Source organism: Parus major, chromosome 22, assembly GCF_001522545.3.
Source record: "Parus major isolate Abel chromosome 22, Parus_major1.1, whole genome shotgun sequence".
Taxonomy (NCBI): domain Eukaryota; kingdom Metazoa; phylum Chordata; class Aves; order Passeriformes; family Paridae; genus Parus; species Parus major.
In genome coordinates, this window is record NC_031790.1 from 1,468,254 (window position 1) to 1,475,783 (window position 7,530).

General features: G+C 45.8%; 1 protein-coding gene across 1 annotated transcript in view; it reads left to right on the forward strand.

Moving 5' to 3' along the window:
• ADRA1A (adrenoceptor alpha 1A) overlaps positions 1 to 7,530 on the forward strand; it is a 20,939-nt gene that overhangs the window by 7,307 nt on the left and 6,102 nt on the right. The window lies entirely within an intron of this gene.

Consider the following 7,530-nt stretch of genomic DNA (forward strand, 5'->3'; position numbering starts at 1 on the left):
AGATATAGAAAGACTCAGAGCTGGAAGAGCCCAGATTCAGTGAAAGACCCAGTGATGAAAAGTTTTCATGTTACAAGTGACAGAACAGACCTTGTCCTGTAACTGAAATTGATGTGTTGTTCTGGGAATTCTTCAAAATCTTTCTTACCAGCAGCATAAAAGACAGTGCTTGGAGGGTTTTTTTAAGGTGAAACGCGCAGAGAACTGTTGGAGAAAAAGGGTTGAGGGTGTTGCAAAAATGGTCCCAGCCTGGGACTGATGATTTATCTTAACAAACCCTCAGAGAAGAACAAGTTCCCAGAGCGTTGCTTGGGGTCTGTTTCCTGTGGCTCAGCTCTGGGTGTAGGTGTTGCTTCCCAAAGCTGGAAGAAATGAAAAGAGAAAGTCCGAGCTAGGAGGCCACAGGAAAAAAAATCCTAAAGTGGGCAAGGGAGAGGAAGGGTTTAACATTTGTCAGTCATTCTTGTAATTAAAGCAAAAAAGAGGATCTGCTGGAGGGTGTTTGTGTTTGTGGTCGAGGAGTAAATGAGTCCTGTGAACTGACACAGACACTGTCAAGGGAATCCTCTAATCCTGTCTGCAGCTGGTTTCTGTTTACTATTTTGTGGTAATTTTTTTAACTGGAGTCAAAGAGAACCACTCTACTTTCATTAGACATAAGCCAGAAAAATAAAGTGCATTTTTCCATCTCTGCTGTTGACATAACATGACCTCTCAGAGGGTCAAAAGGCTCAGAGTAGCAACACACACCAACACAGACTCCCCACATGAATATTTCAGTGTTCTCTCAGTGAGAAAGAGAGAAAAAAAAAATATATAAAAGTGGGGAAAACCCCCCAGAATAAAGCTCCAGCTCTTTCTCTGGAGCCCTGCTCAGGGAGAAGAAGGATGTTTGCACTCCTGGAGTCACAGAGCACAGGGTGGGGTGTGTGAGTTAAACCATTGAATGGGGAGAACTTCAGCCATGAGGATAAACAGCCAAGACTTTTCCATGGCAAGGGATTTTTTTAGGTTTTTTGCTGATCACAAGGGGCATTTTTCATAATGACAGACTGGAAAGGCACTGTTGGTCTGCGTCAGTAACTCAGCTAATGACAAAGATCCCACAGACATCCCTGGGCCAACATTTCTCCACCATTCCCAAATCCTGAAATGTCTCCCAGTGGCTCAAAACACAGCAAAGGAGGGGAAGAATCAATGTTAAAAACCTTTTATAGTGATTTATACTAAAACCAAGGGAGGGAAGGTGGGATAGCTGTGCTCTGCTTCAGGAGATCCTGTCATGGAGCCACGTCCTTGTCCCAGAATATCCCTCCTCACACAGCCACCACTTGCAAGTCCCCGGAGTAAAGGAGGCAGGAGTGTCATCTCTCACTCATTCCCAAATGCCACAGCACAATCCAGGGCTGGGGAGTGATGGAAAGGCTGTGGTGAGTGATTCTCCCACCCTGCTGGGCAAATGTCAGGATTTGTCTGCAATTTGGATAACAGGAAAGACGCTTGGCTCTTGCTGAAGGAGATAATTCCTTGTTTCTAACTCCAAGGATTCCAAAATCATGACGGACAAAAAGCTCATGAGACAGCCTGAGACAGGCCCAGCTTCTCAAACTATTCTCTGGTTGGTTTTTTTTTAATTTTTAAAGGAAAATTATTATTTTATTGTAAGTGAATGACTTCAAGAGCGAGGGCTTGAGGGCAAATATCAAATATCTCCAAAACGTCAGCAATGGGATCCAGACCCCTTCCACAGCTTGGGAAATGGAACTGGAGTGACAATTACACTGATTTGTGAAACAATGTGATTATTAGTGTTTACAAGGGTAACAAAACCTCAGTTTACCTTCCCATGGTTTTTTATCAGCTTTCTAAATCTGCAGCTGCCCGCAGCGAATCTGGAAATAGTTGCTTGCTGAGACATTTGCCAGAAATATCATCCATCCTAAGTGGGTACAATATGAAACAGAGCATAAATTAGGCCTGAAATAATCCAAATCATCAGAGCAGTGTTCCCAGACCGACCCATTCCTTCTGCCTGAGCTTTTCAGCTCTCACCTGTGCCCAGACACCCTCCTGGTGCTGCACAGAGCTGAATGCAGGGCTTTGGGAGGGAAAACAAACCCACTCCTCCTTCTGTGTCTGTTTTTTATGGACCAGCAATAGCCAAGCACAAAGTCCCTCTCATTTTCCCTCTGGAACAGCCACAATATTCCAGGCCCTGGGGAGGCACATCTGGAAAGATAGATAGATAGACATAGATAGATATAGATAGATAGATAGATAGATAGATAGATAGATAGATAGATAGATAGATAGATAGATAGATAGATATAGATAGATAGATGACTTCCTCACATCACTGCTTTTTCTGCACTGGTTGTGTTAATTGGATTGTGCAGAGTCCAGGATCATTTTCTGCTGTCCAAGGGTTCCTTGATACCATTTTTTATTCCATAAAAGATACTTCCCATAAGGGAGCAGTGAGAGCATATGGGGGAGGTCATGTGTGCACAGGGGGCAGCTGCTGCGTGTCTGCAGCAACATATATATATATATATATATAAATATATAAATATACACTTATATTTATAAATACACTTTCCAGAGGGCGGATTGTGTCACGTCCTGAGATGCAGTATAGAACACTTGTCTTAGGGAATAGAGTTTAGAGCTAGCACTGGGCTTGGGAACACAACATGTAGCATATTTATCAATGTTTGTAGAGCCATGAGAGATGTAGGGAGGCCCTGGCACACAGTTCATTCCTTTTGGGATATCAACTCTCCTCTGTGCTTCATCCTCTGGGTTTTTATGGCTCTGAAGGAGCTGGTGCCCTCTGGACTGAGTGCTCCAAGGCAGGACCTGAGGTGTGAGCTTTGCTTCCCTGTAAGCAGAGCACTCATCCTGTTCCCAGCCTGAAGGGGCTCCAAGAGCTGGAGAGGGACATGGGACAAGGGATGGAGGGACAGGGCACAGGGAATGGCTTCAGAATGGAGAAGTGGAGATTTAGATGGGACATTGGGAAGGAATTGTTCCCTGTGAGGGTGGGAAGGGGCTGAGATGGAATTCCCAGAGAAGCTGTGGCTGACCCTGGATCCTTGCTCCAGTGCCCAAGGCCAGGCTGGAGCAGCCTGGGACAGTGGGAGGTGTCCCTGGCCATGGCAGGGGTGGCACTGGGTGGGATTTAAGGTCCTTTCCCACCCAAACCAATCTGGGATTCTCTATGGACACAGCCCTGGTCTCCCCCAAACACTGAAGCAGCATCACCCCCACATGATCTCTGTGCTCTGCCTCAGTCACCAAATTTAAGCTACACAAAAATACAAAAAGGGGGGAAAAGCAGCAAACCTAAACCAGATTCAGTAGCAGAGATGGATTTGTAGCAGAGTGGGTTTGTAGCAGAGATGGGTTTGTAGCTGAGATGGTTTTAACACCACAAAGAGTTCATGGGTCACACAAATATACAGGATCTGATTCCCATGGTGCTGGCAGCAATGATGCAGAGTAAACAACACAAGTTTTTACAGTCTGGCAGGTTCCAAAACTGTCTCTGCTGCCCATCAATGAAATGATGCAGACATCAGGGCTGGTTTTTAAACAACCCATAATCAAGCAACTCTTGTGACAAATGACAAAGTCAAATTACATCTTTGAGAGTGAATTGGCACTTACTCACCAGGAGGGACGTGGCAAACTTATCTCTCAGAGCTGCAGAGACTTCCAGATGTCAAACAGGAAAATAAATGATGAGGGAAGAAAATGCAGTCCTGACATTTCCAGGGATGAGTGATGAAATACCTAATGGCAAAAGATCTCGGGAGGCTCATAGTACATTTTATTTTATTTCATTTTACAAGAAGCAATTGTATTTTGCTACTGACACTTGAGTGTCCTCAACCTTTTGAAAACAAAGCAGGAATTCCAGCATCATTTACACAATCCATGATTCAAAATGCATGGAAACACCTCTTGAAGCTTTCTTTACTGTTCCTCCAGCACAGAATGCAGGGAGACAGCGTTAGGTGAAACCTTTAAACTTTTGCCACTCTTTACCATTTAATTCCTGACAGTGTGCAAAGGAAGATATTAAGGCCAGTGAACAGCACAGAGAATTAATTTCAAGGGTGAAAACTTAATATCTTAGCTGCTGTTCACCTTCCAGCTCTGCTGGAGGACACCTGGATGGCACCTGTGATTCCACCTGGTCTGGAGCTGAGAGGATTGGAAAAATTTGCTCAGAGAATTAGGTGCATTGATTTCTCAGCCCTGGCTGATGGTGTCCAAGTGCCCAAACTTTGGCTGACACGCACTGGCAGTCACCAAATGGTGAAGGATTGCATAGAAATGCTCATCCCAGCTCCACCTGCTCCCCCTGAGCTCACTGCTCAGTAGGGAACATGTCCCACACACCCTAAAAAAGAGATAATTCACCACTCTTGTTTAATCTCATGATTAATTTTGGTCATTGCTTAAAAAAAAAAACAAAAAAAACCAACCAAAATCCTTGTTTTATTTCTCCTTTGAGTTCATGTGACCTGAGCTGTCCATTCTGAGTGCTCAGCACTGAGCAAATCCCTTTGTCACCAGGTTTGAAAATGCCTCCTGCTCGTTACCAGATCCACCAGCCACTGAGGTTGATCACAACATCTCTGAATATTAAAGGTTTGGAAGAAAGGGACACGTTCATTGGACTCTGTGGAGAGGAACACCATTCCTCAAGGATTTAGAAAATAAGATATTTTTCCCCTTTTCCTAGATACTCAGGAAGCCAACAGGAAAGATTAGGGAATGGTTCTGAGCTACAGAGGTAATGTGTGGCTGCAAGAGAAGGGCAGAGATTTCTGTGGCCCCTGAGTGTCAAACACACCCCACGGGGAGGCTGGAGAGGGAGTTTTTACCAGGGCATGCACTGAAAACACAGGGGGAATGGCTTTGGGGTGAAGGAGGATACACTTGGATTAGATATTGGGAAGAAATTCCTCCTGTGAGGGTGGGGAGGGGCTGGGATGGAATTCTCAGAGAAGCTGTGGCTGCTCCATCCCTGGAAGTGTCCAAGTGTCCCAGGAGCACTCTGGGACAGCAGAAGGTGTCCCTGCCCATGGCAGAGGGTTGGAATGAGATGATTTCCAACCCAAACCATTCCATGATTCTCTGAGAGCTGGTGAATAGAGGGGTCTGCAGAGAGCAAAGTCCCTGTGCTGTTAAAGCTCCTTCATTTTCTTGCACTGTGTGTTACTCCAAGGCAACAAGGCTCTCCACTGATGAACCAAAAAAGGCGACATTAATAAATTAACATGCAGATCCCACCCCAAAAAAAGAGCAAGGGACAGAGTCTGACACTGGCTGTTTTCTATTTTTATCAGACTTTGGCACAGCCCTTGCATTCCATCTGGAGAGAGCGAGGAGTTGCAGCAAACAGGAATTGTTATTGTTTACCCGTTTTTACACTTGGCCTCACACAGCTGATTCCCTAAAGCGGGATTTGGTTCACCTTTTGTCTCACCACAAAAAGGGAAAGCAGCAGATACTCTGCATTTAAATGAGGAAACAAACCAAAAAATTGAGCGTGATTTGAGCATTTAGAAGCCTTTCATTATTTTTCATCTGCCAATGACTTCAGCCAGAAAGTTCTTTGAGAATGTTATTCAGTTGGTTTTCACTAAAGGAGAGAAGCATTAATTTGCTGAGAAAAATTTTAGGTTGTGGATGTGCGTGCTTGCTTGTGCTTCACTGCAAAACAGCGTTTGTTTTCCTTAGCAAAACCTTTTTGGTCTTAAAATCTGTTTGATACTGAAAACAATAATGAAACTGCTCTACCTGGGCCACCTTGGGGCAACCAGAAGCCGCCATGGAGGCAGTGAGGGCCATGCTTGGTGGCCAGGTCATACCTGAGGCTGGAATCACAGGTTTGGTACAGACACAGAGCTCCTGTGGCACGTCCTGCACTGCCTGGGGAAGGGACAGCTTTGGGAAAGGTTCAGTGATCCCTGGGAGGCTCCAAGAGAGCTTTGGGAAAGGTTCAGTGATCCCTGAAGGCTCCAAGAGAGCTTTGGGAAAGGTTCAGTGATCCCTGGGAGGCTCCAAGAGAGCTTTGGGAAAGGTTCAGTGATCCCTGGAGGCTCCAAGAGAGCTTTGGGAAAGGTTCAGTGATCCCTGAAAGCTCCAAGAGAGCTTTGGGAAAGGCTCAGTGCCCCTGGAGGCTCCAAGATAGATTTAAGAAAGGCTCAGTGCCCCCAGAGGCTCCAGGAGAGCTTTGGGAAAGGCTCAGTGCCCCTGGAGGCTCCAAGACAACTGGAGAGAGACTTGGGACAAGGCCTGGAGGGACAGGGCAAGGGGGAATGGCTTCCCACTGCCAGAGAGCAGGGTTAGAGGGGATATTGGGAAGGAATTCCGCCCTGTGAGGGTGGGGAGGGGCTGGGATGGGATTTCCAGAGCAGCTGTGGCTGTCCCTGGATCGCTGGAAGTGTCCTGGGCCAGGTTGGACAGGGTTTGGAGCACCCTGGGTGAGTGGGAGCTGTCCCTGCCCATGGCAGGGGTGGCACTGGGTGGGATTTAAGGTCCCTCCCAACCCAAAGCACGCTGTGTTGATCCTGCCCTGGTGTCACTTCCTTGCTGCTGTAGCACACACAAAGCCCCACTCCCAGGTCAGAGAGGCCTGCACAGCTCCTGTGGCTGCCCCACGTCCCCTCCCTGGCCACAGTGTGCCCGGGCCGTGGGCTCTGCTCGGGTGCAGAAGCTGCTGCCACCACGAGATCTCTGCAGGTTCCTGGGCAGGAATGCCCAGCAGGATGAGCAGGAGATGGATCTCCTGCACCAGGAGCAGCCCAGGCAGGTTCTGGTGCATTCCCACACACGCAGAACCACCCCGAGAATCTCTCTGGCCACTGGCAGGTATTTGCTGTAAATGCTGCAGCTTTGTTTGACCAAGACTGAGGAAAAGGGTTCAGGCAGCTCTCAGATTTCTGTCAGAGCACCCTCAGAGGGCATTATCAGCTTTTCCTGGGCCAGGAGAGGTCCAGGAACAAATCAGTCCCTGTAAAGCTTGGGAGCTGATCCCAGACACGGTTAAACTGCAGAGGATGACGGATGCATCGATGCCTAAACCTTCCAAAGAATGTATTTCTTTCCACATGCTTATAGTTATTCCAGGGGAAGCAGGAAGACAAGGCTTTGCCAGTGTTAAAAGTCCTGTTTATTATAAATTTGAATATAAATTCCAGAACAAGTCAATTTTGTTTCTGGGATTTTTATTTATTTAAATAAAACCAAAGGTTTGGCATCAGGAAAAACATAGCCAAGATTTTAAATCAGCAGATAACTCATAATTCTATAGAAAAAGAAATGCCAAAATACTTTCCTTGATAAGGAGCCATCAAAGTTCTTGCTCTTTGGATCATCTTGGGAAGGTAACATGGAAAGTGTATTTCAGAATATGTGTGTATAAATATAAATATAAATATAAATATAAATATAAATATAAATATAAATATAAATATAAATATAAATATAAATATAAATATAAATATAAATATA